The following is a 13,214-nucleotide window of genomic DNA, read 5'->3' on the forward strand; positions in this document are numbered from 1 at the left end:
AAATATGCATCTTTCCATTTTCAGAAAAGATACCCTTGCATGCCTTCATATAAGCATTAATATCCCCAGCCTCCTTTATAGGTAATAATGCTCTCCTGTACTCTTCATTAGCATTTTCAAAAGCAAGCATTTGCAGCAGTTGTCCTCCAGCTTCCTCTCCTACCATTGTTCTTTCCAATGTTAATTTTAATATACATAAAAACTTAATACATGGTTCATAGAAAGCTACTACCTTTTTCAACCAACCAGTATCATCCTTTATAATAAGTCGGTTGGGCCACACCTTGAATCGATGCTGGCCTAATTATAGGAAAAGAAAAAGCAGGTGAATTTGTCATCATCATCCTGTGAATCTAAAGGTCAACATGCTATCCTCGGGAAACGACTTAGAAAAACCTGCTTCAGGCAGTGGTGCAGAGTGCAAAACTTTTACTTTCGTTTTGTCTTAATGAAGCTCCAGCTTCTTGTTCTGTATTCGTTATTACCCTGTCTGCATTCATGGCCTTGAACACAGTAAAAATTACAGCCCAAAGAGACCAGAAATTGGAATCTTTTTGCCCTGCCTAACAGCCTTTTTCACCTTAACTTTCACTTTGACCCAGATATCAGAATCCCTGGAACCCTCGTCAGGGAACCATGGAGTTTACTCTTGCTGTCTCTAAACACTTTTCTAAACCAGACTGATAGACATGAATTCCCTGCACTCTTAAAGATGCTTAAGCATAGCGAGATGAAGAGAAGATTTATCTTGTCCCATTTCCTTGTAATAAAATGTACTTACCTTATCTGACTGTCCAGACTTACCTTCAGGGACCCTGTTCCAGTGCCATAGGTCGAGGTCTAGGGTGTTGGGAGCCCTGTCTCCGGTCGCATTCCTTTCTGTGTTTCCCGATGCTCAGTGGCCATGCCACTCCAGCATGCTTTGAAATGAACCAGTCCGCAACCACCACCACCACCACCACCACCACCACCACCACTACCACCACCACCACCAGCAGCAGCACCACCACCAATTTGGTTTTGTAAATAAAGTTTTATTGACATCGCCATCCTCAGCATTTACATCCTGTTCAGTGCTGCTTCTGGCTGCAGCTGCAGGGCTTAGGAGCCACAGAGCCCTTTAGACTCCCAGAGCTGAGAGCATTGACCTTTTGCCTTGTTTGTGAAAGAGGTGACTGACCCCTGTGCTCGAGGTGGCCTTTCCGTGCCCCTTAACCCATAGCATACGTCTCTGTGCCATCCTCTCCCTTTGCTGTGGTGTGCACTTCCTGGTACATTTCCGTTAGCTCTTGACATTTCCAGAGCATTGGGTCTTGCAAATTGAATTTGCATGGCACCAGGAATAGACCTGATAGTAGGGTGTGGGACACTCCCTATGGGGACCCTGCCCAGGGGCATAAGCTTACTTTTCCAGTCAACTCCCTGAACAGTGAGCCTTTGTGGGACAAGGTACTTCACGACATGACTTGACCTCTCTGCAGTGCACCCAATCCCTGCTTGGCTCAGATGTCCCCCAGAGAGGTTGTGTGAGTGTCCCCAGTAGAGGCAGCACTCTGTGTGGTGGCATTGACATGGCATCCAGGAAAGTCAAAACCAGAGAGGCATGTCGGGCAGTTGGAAGCAGATGTCTGCGTCCTTGGGGAGAAGGATGGACTAGACACTCCTGCAGGGGGTGAGCTGAGAAGCACTTCCTTGGCTTTTTCACAACCATACATCCTGCATGCCATGCTGTGTACCCATGCTGAGCTGAAGCCCCAGGCTTTGAGTCTCCCACAGCTGCTGTGTCCTGGGGCCAGAGTAGGATTAAGCAGACTTCAGCAGGAGAAAGGTGAAAACCCTGGTTGCGGGGTGGGGATGGCACAGTCATAACACACCTGCGCATGAGGCCCCTGACTTAGAGCCGTATAGCAGCTGTGACAAGCCAGCTCTGGTGACACTCATCTGCAATCTCAGCCCATGGGGGGTAGAGGCAGTAGGATCAGTTGTTTAATTATCCTTGGCTACACGGCAGGTTCGAGGCCAGCCTGGGCAACTTTGTCTATGAAAATAAGACAAAATGAGGTCTTGACTCTGAGCATCACAGTCTGTACCTGGCACAGTTGCCCCACCCAGGTAAGAAACCCCTCTGTCCAGAGGCCATAACTGCAGGAGACCCCTGGCCAAGTGTCTATACAGCGCCCTGTTTGACTGGACTGTGCTGAGGACCAACCACGCTCTCCTCAACAGGAAGGACATGGGAGAGGCTGTTTCTGTGAGATTCCGGGCCCTGAGACGGCCAAGAATAAACCCTGTCCTTGGGAAAAGCTATGGAGACTGGGAACCCACGGGATCTCTGCAAACACCAGGGCTGGCAGAGGACTCTGATCCTCTACAGCAGCTGCTCTCAATCTGTGGGTTCTACATCAGCGCTCCTGCACACCAGACATTTACATTACAGTTCCTCACAGTAACAAAGTTACACTCATGAAGTAGCTCTCCAATAAGTTTATGTTGGGATGACAACGACATGAGGAACTGAAATAAAGAGTCACAGTGTTAGGAAGGGTAAGAACCGCCATTATATAGGAACCCAGGCATCTGCACTCGTTGCTGGAAGTGTGATAGGCTAGACTTCATCCTCAACGATGCCAGCATGTGGGCACCAAGCCTAGGTTCCACCCCAATGCTTACTGGATATGTGCAGGCCTGGTTCCATCAAGAAGTAATAAAGGAACCCTTGGCAAAAAAACACTGGGTACCAAACTGGTCAGGAAAACACACCCCCTCTGCTGCAACTCCTCTCAGGAGGGCTAGTCTTTCCAGGAGACCCCGGCTATAACCACACCATGTCTCCCAGTGCTTGCCCATTGGTGTCTTGGCCATATTCAGATTTGAGGACTTTGAACAGAATAGCTTCCAGCAGATTTGCATCAATGAATCCAACAAGTAGTTGCAGTTCTACTTCATCCAGAGCACCTTCAAGCTGGAGCAGGTGAGAGTGGACACCTATTCCCCAGCCCAGCCCAGCCATCACCCTGAATGTCAGCTGTGTCCCTCAGTATCAGCAGGATGGGGCTTGGGCACCGTACGTTCCCCAGGACCTAAAGCTATGTCCTTGAACTCAGTGCCATGCTCAGCCCTTCCAGCCTCTTTCAACCCTTCTGGATGCTCAACTGCTCCTGCAGCAAGGCAGCAGTGTGCACATTCTGTCACGTCATTTGCGTGTGTGTCTACAGGAGGTCAGAGTCTGTTGCCTCTGTTCATTTCTTTTGCTGTATTTGCCTTTCTGAGGAGGCAGGACTCACAGGTATGGGAGGCAGCCACATGCATATTCTGCAGCCATGTCTGATTCCTCTGAGCCTCAGTCCCACTTACACACCTACCCTCCAACCTCCCCACTCCATGTCACCCCTGGGGCTCTGTAAACCTTCCTGCTTTCTGTCTTTATATAACTGGTGACACTCCAGCCCTCAGTCAGTGGTGTCATACAGTGTTAGTTTGTCTTTGCACTGCCTGGAGGTCTGACTTAGGAGAATGGCTACCATTCTCATTCCTGTTCAAGGGTCAGAATCTGAATCCTATGTAAGGCTGAATAATATTCCAGCACATGGCTGGGCCATGTTGAATTTACACAGTCACCTATGGATCTTATATTTTGGCTTGTAAACACACACATATAAGACTCAAGTGACACCCAAGTGGAGAATTGCTGGAGTCCTCCATGGCTTTCTGAACCGTCTGAGAGACCATCCTGTCCACAGTGTATAGGGCACCATCTACTCATAGCTCACACAGCATGAGAAGATTAGGGAGGGTTAACCTGGCTTCTCTGTCTCCTACTTTCTGCCACACTAGCCCTAGCATCTTTCTGTATAGTGAATGTTTAGAACACAGGAGGATTCCAGCTTCCTTGCTCAAATATAGCAAGTTCCTCCTTGCCTGCTTTGAGACTGAGTCTCATGCAGCCCAGGCTGTCTCTGATCTCACCATTAGTTAAAATGGCCATGAACTCCTGGTTCTCATGCCTCAGACGTGTCTGAGTGCTGGGTGACAGGTATGCACCACTCTTAAGTCCTGCCACTGGGACAAGAGTGAGCAGAGCCAGCTCTGAAGCACACACTTTGCTGGTGTCAGTGATGACTGACTTATGATCCTTTCCTCCTTGCCCATGGCCCTTCTCCTTGGTGCATGCCATCCTTCCTCCCTGTGACTCATGGGGACACCAAGCCTGAGAATGTCAGGAAGAAGTTTACTTACTTCACTGGGTTGGAGGCTGTTAGGTTCCTGCGTCAGTAGGTGAGATTCAAGCTAGAAGGTTTGTGGCATGAGAAACGGGAACAGAACTGGCATGGCAGGAACAATTGTCACCTGGCTCTGAGAAGACCATGTGGGCAGAAACTCATCGTTGGGCAGGTAGTGAGCTCAAGACCAGGCTGGGCATTGCTCAGCGCATGTGAACAGGTATGTGTACATGGACATGTGTTTCCCCCACATGGTCACCACTTATCCAGGCACGGTGAATACTCCAAGGAGCTTTTTATGTTTTAACATTGTGTGTGTTTGTGTGTCCATACATACATATACACACATACATTCGTACATATACACGAATACACGTACATGAAAACACATGCATATACATGACTATACACATTCATGCTCACACACACATATATACACACCTACATGCATACACACATGCACACACACACATACACACACATACACACATATACGCATACATGCATACACACATACACATATACATACACACATACACACACATACAATACATATACACACATACAAATACATCTATACACACATATAGACAGACATATACACACATATACATATACACGTTAACACATACATGCATACACACATTCATAACCACACGAGCATACAGACATATACATATATACTCACATACATGTAAGCACATGAGTGGAAGCCAGAGGACAGCTTGGCCCTTGTTTCTCTCCTTTTTACCACGTGGGTCCTGGGGATTGAGTCAAGCTCATCAGACTTGACAGCAAGCCCCTTTAACTGTAGAGCCCTCTCATTGGCTGCCAGTTGCCTCTTTCCACAAATTCTATCCATGGTGGGATGTTTAGAGTTGTTATTCTCATGATTCCTTCAGCAATAGCGCAGACATCATTTACACTGCATTAGGAGTTATAATTCATGTAGATGTCAGGAGAGCTGGAGGCGTGGATCAAGAAGAGAGCCCACTTTCAATGTCATTATGTGGTATTGCCTTAGGCCCTTTTATACACTCCCCTGACTTTGTCTGAGTATATGTTTTAGGTCTCTCTATGACTGTGCAAAGAAGTAAGAGCTAGGGCTGGGCCACAAAATAGGAAAGTACTTGTTCATCCAAAAACAAAAACAAAAAACAAACAAAGAAACAAACAAAAATAGCTCTAGGGTTAAATATTGGTGCTAGTACTGAACTACACAGCCAGAAGGTATTTTTCTAAGTAAATAACACAATATTGGGGATGACAATATGATCAAATATCCTACAACTTAAGTTTGCAATGTTACCTACATTTTATAAATCAAGTCTGACCACCGTTTTGGTTGTTTCCAATCATGTCTGAGTGCATCATCACGGGAATCCCAAGGAAAATCAGAAATGGGTTCTTGAAGCTGTTGCACAGGGCCAGTATAGACCTAAATACCACAGAGGAAACCTTGATTCTTATCTCAAGGGATCATTCACCATCCCTCTTGTCACATAACTTATGACAAGACGTCACCTTTCCTAAACTTAGCCTTTTTCCCGAGTGCTGCAGAAGGGAAGACCTGGTGTCAAGGGGTCTGGATTCACACCACAGGACACTGAATTCATTTAAATAGGTGTAGTTTATTAATGCACACACCAATACAGTTCAACCAGAGCAACAGCTCACAACTGTGTACTGGACATTGCTAGGCCCCGCTCATTGCAAGATCCACATGGGCTCATGCACAAGTGCTGGAAATGCTGCTGTCTATGGCCCTGACTCAGGACATTTTACACATAATTGTTCCTATTTTCCTTGAATCTATTGGGTCCTATGTGAAGAATACACTTGGGGAACTTGTTAAGATTAACAAACCTCATAACATACAGAACATAACAGGGTATGTGACCAGCACCACACAGTTCAATGTCAGAGTTTTTTGTTCTTTGTTAGTGTTTTTCTTGGCATTCATGATGTGGAGGCGTATTACAGAACAATAGGAAAGAGCTGGCTGCTGTGTAACAAATTCGCTGCTATTAAGGTAGGTATGGGGGCAAGACCTCAGCAGTAGCCCTTAAGATGGGAAGGAGATGATGTGTTTGATAACTGAAAGGAGCTGCCTCAGCTGTGTTTCTTTGCTTGCTCAGTGCCCATTCAACATCACTCTGTCCCTGAAGAGGAACTCAAGGTCTGCCCCCTGCTGCCTGTGAGCCAGGAAGAGGCACAGAAAGGCAAGGCCACAGAACTGGTTTCCAATCCCTCAGTAGTGCTGGATTTCCAATAATGTACTTGTATACACAAATACACTGTGGTAAGTTGCAATAGATACTAATCATTTCTCACATAGGGCAGCACTTGATTGAGTACAACTAATTCTATTAAAAAAAAGAAACCTGGCTCTTGTAGAAATATACAAAGAAATATCTAGGATGGTGGGGGATGAATTCTGCCATGGACTGAACTCGTGGAAGTGGGGTTGGGAGAAAGATGCATGGTTAAATAGCCCACCAGGTTCACATTGTGTCAACTTGATTTAATCTAAGGACAAAGAAGTGGAGTATCTCTGATTGCTTTGTTCTAGTACCTTTAAAGCATCACTGGAGTTTGAACTCAGAACTTCACACTTCTTGATGGGGCAACTACACTCAAGGAAGCTTAAGACTGTCATAGGCACAGTATTATGCTATATATACAGAGTAGATAATACTAAGATGTTCAGATGGTGATGTCCATTTGTATGCACTCTTAATGTGGACCTAAAAAAAAGAGAGATCAAGGTCCTTAAAATAGAAAGATCAGTTCCAGTTGTTTTCTACCATTCCAAACAGAACGACTGGTAGGGAGAGAATGGTAAATAATCGAGAATTCGTAGATGATGCTTTGAATGAAGTGTGGATTTCTGTGCTGGTTTAAAACAGGGTCTCAAGTATCACATGTTGCCCTCTACCTGGCTGGCCAGGATCACTTTGAGCCTTGATAAACCTCCTTTCACTTTGCAATGAATAGGCTTATAAGAGTGGCCTCCAAGGACTGTGCAGACAGCATTAGCCTTTCACAGTTGAGGTGTATAACCCACAACTATAGTTTTAGCCATGTTTTTCCATGTCTGTCAGCTATTTCAGATTGTTGCTGTTATATGCCTGACAATCAAGGATGCAGAAAAATAACCTGATACAGAGTAAGGACATGGTGACCACATGGTGATCACATGGTGCCTCTTCCGTACGTTCTGGATGAGGTTTGTTAAAATTCCAATATTGCAAAAAGCTTTATATAGGGCCCATCACATTAAGGGTCACTATGCACTGTTCTATCTAAAATGGCCTAATCAGAACTGACTCCCATATAACACTTCCTGCAATCCTCATATGAGAAGCTTGAGCTTTTAGTTTTGACTTTTTCTTTTCTCGTTCTTTCTTATTTTTTGCCATATAAGTTGAGACAAAGATAGTTAAGGCCATGAATTTGCCCCCAAAATTTGAACTACGGATGTGATCAATCAGTGTTAGTGGGTGCATTCTATAAAGTATTCATTTTTTACCATGATAGATGCTTTTGTGTTTGGTGGGGTGGCCATTTCCCAGTGTACAGGTGCTGGGACCTTGCTCTATCCACTTAATGATGTTTATAGCCTCATTTTAGACGTTTCTGTGCACCCTCTATATCTCTTGTGTATTTTATTTTTCTGATAGAAGCTCATGGTACATCTTACTCAGGCCTGTGAGCAGTGCTCCTTTGGTGACATTGGTGCAGAGAGGAGAACCCCACAAGCAGCATGAGGTTCCCGTCATTGGTGGCTCCAATATTGCACTTTCCTCTGCCAACAGGTCTCCACACATTTCCTAGCACCTTAAAGACTTCAACTCTTTCTCCTAAGGAATTTTCTGGCAATTGTCGATTGCTAAGCACATGACTTCATGAGTGTTCCCCTAACACACACGCATGTTGTAACCTACCATGCAGACTATTTCTTGATGTGATTTAAAGCACCCGTACATAATGAGACAGGAGAACTTTTGACTGCATATTCAAGCTGGTATGAAATCTCAGGAAGTTTTAATGGCTAACATTGGTGATTGAGGACAATGTGAGTTAGGATGAGACATTTTTTGGGAAAGATTTGAAAGGAAACATTCATTTAGATGCATAGGAATTACTAAGGTTTTATAATCAAGCCTTGAGAAAAATTTGGCTTTGGAAGCAGGAGATGCTCAGTGGCTCTGCCCCAGGAAAGTCTCCTGGAAAGGGCACCTCTGCTTATGCTCAGTACAGGGAGAACATTAGCAGGAAGGCAAAGTCTGCTCCCCATGACATCAGTTGTCCCTTCTTGGACATTCTATTGTCTCCTAGAGAGTTCTGGCATCCTCTGTGATGTCACCAGTGTTGTAGTGACAACCAGTGCCCTAGTTTCTCTCAGTCTGAGTCTGGCGGTTACAAGCTAAGACATGTTTTCCCGTCTTCGCAAGCTTTTTGGGAGGGGGAACGTCGATTCTGGAGAGACTAGAGTGAAGGAGTCTGGCCTTTCGTCTCAAAGTAATGATGGACAAAGACAGCACTTCTGGGGAATGTGGAGTAAGTTCTGGGCAGTGTATTTTGAGCTTCCTGCCAGGGTGGCTGCAGGCTTAAGCTGACCTTTCTAGCAATGGGCCACAGCAACAGGAGCATCTGAAAAGGAATTGAATTTCCACGAATATCACAATTCCCTAAAGTCAAGGATTTCAGAACTTTAGTTTCCCCATCCCCACTGGGAGGATATGGTAAGGCCAATGCTATTATACTGTGAACTTCTGGTCTTTACTTTTCAGTTCATTTGCTCTGTTACATTGATATAATAACACCATCAGTGGTCATGGAGGGTCCACCTTTTCTGAGTTTAGACAGGGCAGCAATGTATTTCACTATCATTGCTTCTTTAAATACAGTGGGTATCTGACAGTAGTAACAGGGAGAGATTGTGCTTCAGGCAATAATCTTATGTTCTTAGACCTTCTCCGATTTCTTCTAACTGGCAGGGTCATCGTTTGCTTTATATATTAGAGGTTGTATGTTACAAAAATTTTTCTACAATACCAAAACTATTTTGAACGTGTAGACCAAGATTCAGCCTGTAACCTATTCGCACTTCTGGGGCATTTGGTATTTCACAGAGGGACACTGATAAGTCTGTTGAACATATCCTCCCTGGAAATGCGTTTTAAATCCAAAGTTGTTGCTTTAGAGTATCAGGGTAGGACATCTGAGTGTCTCCAATCACTCAAGTTTTGTGGATGGTGAATTTATCATCTGAGTTCTGAAGCCACAGGGGTGAGGGTCCTGAAACCAAGCTGTACCCTGTTCAGCTGATAATAATCCTGGAGAAGCCATCTCCGTGGTACATGTAAGCACGTGATATCCAGCATAGGGAACACCTGGCTGCTTACATCTTTTGATCTCTATAGAGTAGTGCGAGAACTGAGATCCCCTGAGGAGGTCTCTTAAGCATAGACCAATCGCCTAGCAGTGACACTGGGTTCCAGGCTTGTTCTCCTGTTTAGGCCTCACTGTGATCTATGTACACTCTATGCATTCTCCCCATGCAGGTTCACTTGTGTTCTTCTACCTACAGACGCTGGGATAGAAACATCTTCCCATGGCACTGACCTAAGCAAGAATCAGGCCATGAAGGAAAAGGAGAAGCTGATTAAAGAGCTGCAGCTCATTACCGAGGAGAGAAATGACCTGAGAGATCGCCTGAGGTTTCTGACAGAGAGATCCATGAAGAACAGGTATGAATCACACCAAATGCTCTTGTTTCATTCCTGGGTCTGCAAGGTCACCTTTTTCTTATCCTGTTAAGGTTTTGGGTTCTAGAAAGCTGTGCCTCCCTAACCACCCTGTGCTAAACCTCACCTCCCATATAGTGGAGATTCAGAACCTTACCCTTCCTCAGGAGTGAGATTGAAAATGGACTCATCTGCTTCCACTTATTTAAAAGCAGAACTTGTGGTCTGAATGAAGAATTCAGGGATAAAGTCAGGGAGAGTGAGTTCCCAGTGTGCATTTGCAAAGCCCTTGACAGCTGGTGGCTTTGCAAGATTGTAATTGCAGTGAGTTTATGGTGAGTCTCTGTACTTGCTAGGCAGGGGACTGAGTGCTGGAAGATCCAGGCAGCAGCCTGGAGTAATATAGGACCCACCCTGAGTTCATATATTCCTAAATGCCGATGTTCATTGTATTCTATCATTTGGGGCCAGGCCACACTTCAGGCCAAATCCATATTACGAAGACCTGGAGAGAATGGAGGAGGCGGTCATGTCAATTCTGCACAACTTAGAGATGGAGAACACTGAGGTCCATGAGAACAACCATAAGCTGAAGAAGGAGATTACCTTCTCTAGGTAAGTCCTGGTCAGAAAGGCTATCACTTGTGGAATGGCCATTTCTGACTTTCTTTGTTCTGGATTGGACGGTCTTCAGCTCTGGTTCTATCTCTTGTGCTATTTACCCATCAGTGTTCCAGGGTCATTAGGACTCAGTTTTCAGTTCCATATGTCACCAAGGTTAAAGCCAATGACAAGTACTAATTTGACATTTGCACTTGGTTCTTATCCCAAAGGTGCTTCCTACACAAGAGGTCACATGACCACAGAGTGTCAATTGTTCAAGAACCAAGAAATTGTTCAAAACTCTACATAGGATCCAATCTATCACATGGATATGCAATTTTAGATATGTTATTCATCTGTCACCATTTCTAGACTGCAGCTTCAAAAAGAGCAGCAAAATATGCTTGCACAATAATTCAGTTTCTGAAAAGTGGTTAACTTCCCAGAATACTTGTGCATAGGCAGAGCAATGAACAATTCCATTACATGAGGTGGTTGGCTGGTTGTGAGTGTAAATTAGAAAGGTTACTAAAAGACTGTTACTCATCCCAGGATTGTCTAGGCATCTTCAGAAGGCTCTAGATAGAACAGTACTGATTGAAGTCAGCAGAAGGTTATTAGGCTGACCTGGACCTATGGTGTCACACCAGGTTTTATAAAATTCAGTGCGTGGACCACATGGTTAGCATGACCTTCTCTTGGTTCTACTGACCTCCTTTGAGGGTGTTGGCCCACTACTAATTGATGTTGGCCCCATGCATTGGGCTTTCATGGATAGTTGTAGATCCATGTTCTTTCTCAGAGGTGTGGACACTAATTGGTGTCAGGCCAAGCAAACAATTTATTCTTCCCCGAATTAACTCTTTATGGTTTGTGCAGCAGCCTTATATGTATCAAGATGCATTTTATTAAGTCTTCATGGGTATCTGGGATCTGGTAGAGTTAGTGGGACTTGGGAGTAGGAATGGGAGGAAGGGCCAGCATGATCTTACTATGCATACTGTATTTCCAGAAACCTGCTTAGCCAGCTCCTGATGGAGAACACATGTAGGAAGAAGTTGGTCCCCCTGAAGCAGGAGAGCAAGGAGGTACATCTTGATTGTGCACTGAACCAGAAATATTTGGTTGACTGCAACAAGAAAGATAAAGACCATCAACGGCCAGAACCAGCATTATCAGGTAGGGATGAGCAGATGTGTTAGCTTAACAATATCTGATAAAATTTGCCAATTTGATACATCTTTGCTTCTCTTACCACCTTTCTAATTTACACTCACAACCAGCCAACCACCTCATGTAATGGAATTGTTCATTGCTCTGCCTATGCACAAGTATTCTGGGAAGTTAACCACTTTTCAGAAACTGAATTATTGTGCAAGCATATTTTGCTGCTCTTTTTGAAGCTGCAGTCTAGAAATGGTGACAGATGAATAACATATCTAAAATTGCATATCCATGTGATAGATTGGATCCTATGTAGAGTTTTGAACAATTTCTTGGTTCTTGAACAATTGACACTCTGTGGTCATGTGACCTCTTGTGTAGGAAGCACCTTTGGGATAAGAACCAAGTGCAAATGTCAAATTAGTACTTGTCAATGGCTTTAACCTTGGAGACATATGGACATCTCCTTTCTTCCTGCAACCCGATGAGGTCTCTTCCCATTGCCCTGTTCTTGGTTTGCACTGGTATAAGTCTGGGTCCCAGATTGGCAGCCCACATTACTGTGAGGCTTGCTGGAGATTTTGCCCTGCTCACAGAGTTAGCAACAATGATATCAGTTAAAAGGTCCATGTCGACTGTCCAATAGAACTGAGGTGGTAGAAGGCAGCATTCTGACAGCTGGCTTGCATTTCCCGACCAAATCAGTGTCTGAAAAACTGCCTTCCTCTCCCAGGTCTCAGAAAGTGCAAGAGAGCTGGAATTGGACACACACCAGTAAGAGAGCTTCCTGAAGAATAAGTTGCTTTCTCAGGAGTCCCTGATGACCAACATCCTGAATGGTAACAACATTTTTTGGATGAGTATTCTTCCTCAGAGTTAATTTGTCATTTATTAGAGACCCTAAATTTATATACCACTAAGCCATCCTGACTGATTGAGGTCTTACTCTCTTTCTTCTTCAGAAAACAGCACTTGAGAGACATCTTGGGGGACCGCCTTTCATTATTTGTGCTAGAGGAGAAACAGCAATACGTCTGTGCTTCTAAATGTTCGTTAAGAATATGCTGTTTAGAAATATTTTTGTTATGATTTTAATTGAAGTTTTCTTTTTGTTGTTTCATATTTATATGTTCTTGTTACTATTTTTACTTTCAAATATTTTTAAATATTTTTATTCATTTTAATCCTGTTTTGTTGTAAAAATGTATTTGTTATGAATAAAAATTGAATTCTATGTCTTGACTCTTAAGACTATCTTTCTTACTCAAGGGTTCTGTCCCTTCCTGTGGACCTAGAACTGACAGCTACAGATGGATCTCTGCATGTTCCATGGAGCCTGGGCTAATAAGTGAATTCAAAGTCACCAAGGTGTACCCAGTGTGACAGTGTCTTTTGTGTGGATAATGTGGCTGTGTCTCGGACACACACTTTATGATGTAATCACTGACACACTTTACCCAATTGTTAGGGTCCA

The sequence above is a fragment of the Rattus norvegicus genome, unplaced genomic scaffold, assembly GCF_021556685.1.
Source record: "Rattus norvegicus strain SHRSP/BbbUtx unplaced genomic scaffold, alternate assembly SHRSP_T2T haplotype2-0000026, whole genome shotgun sequence".
NCBI lineage: Eukaryota > Metazoa > Chordata > Mammalia > Rodentia > Muridae > Rattus > Rattus norvegicus.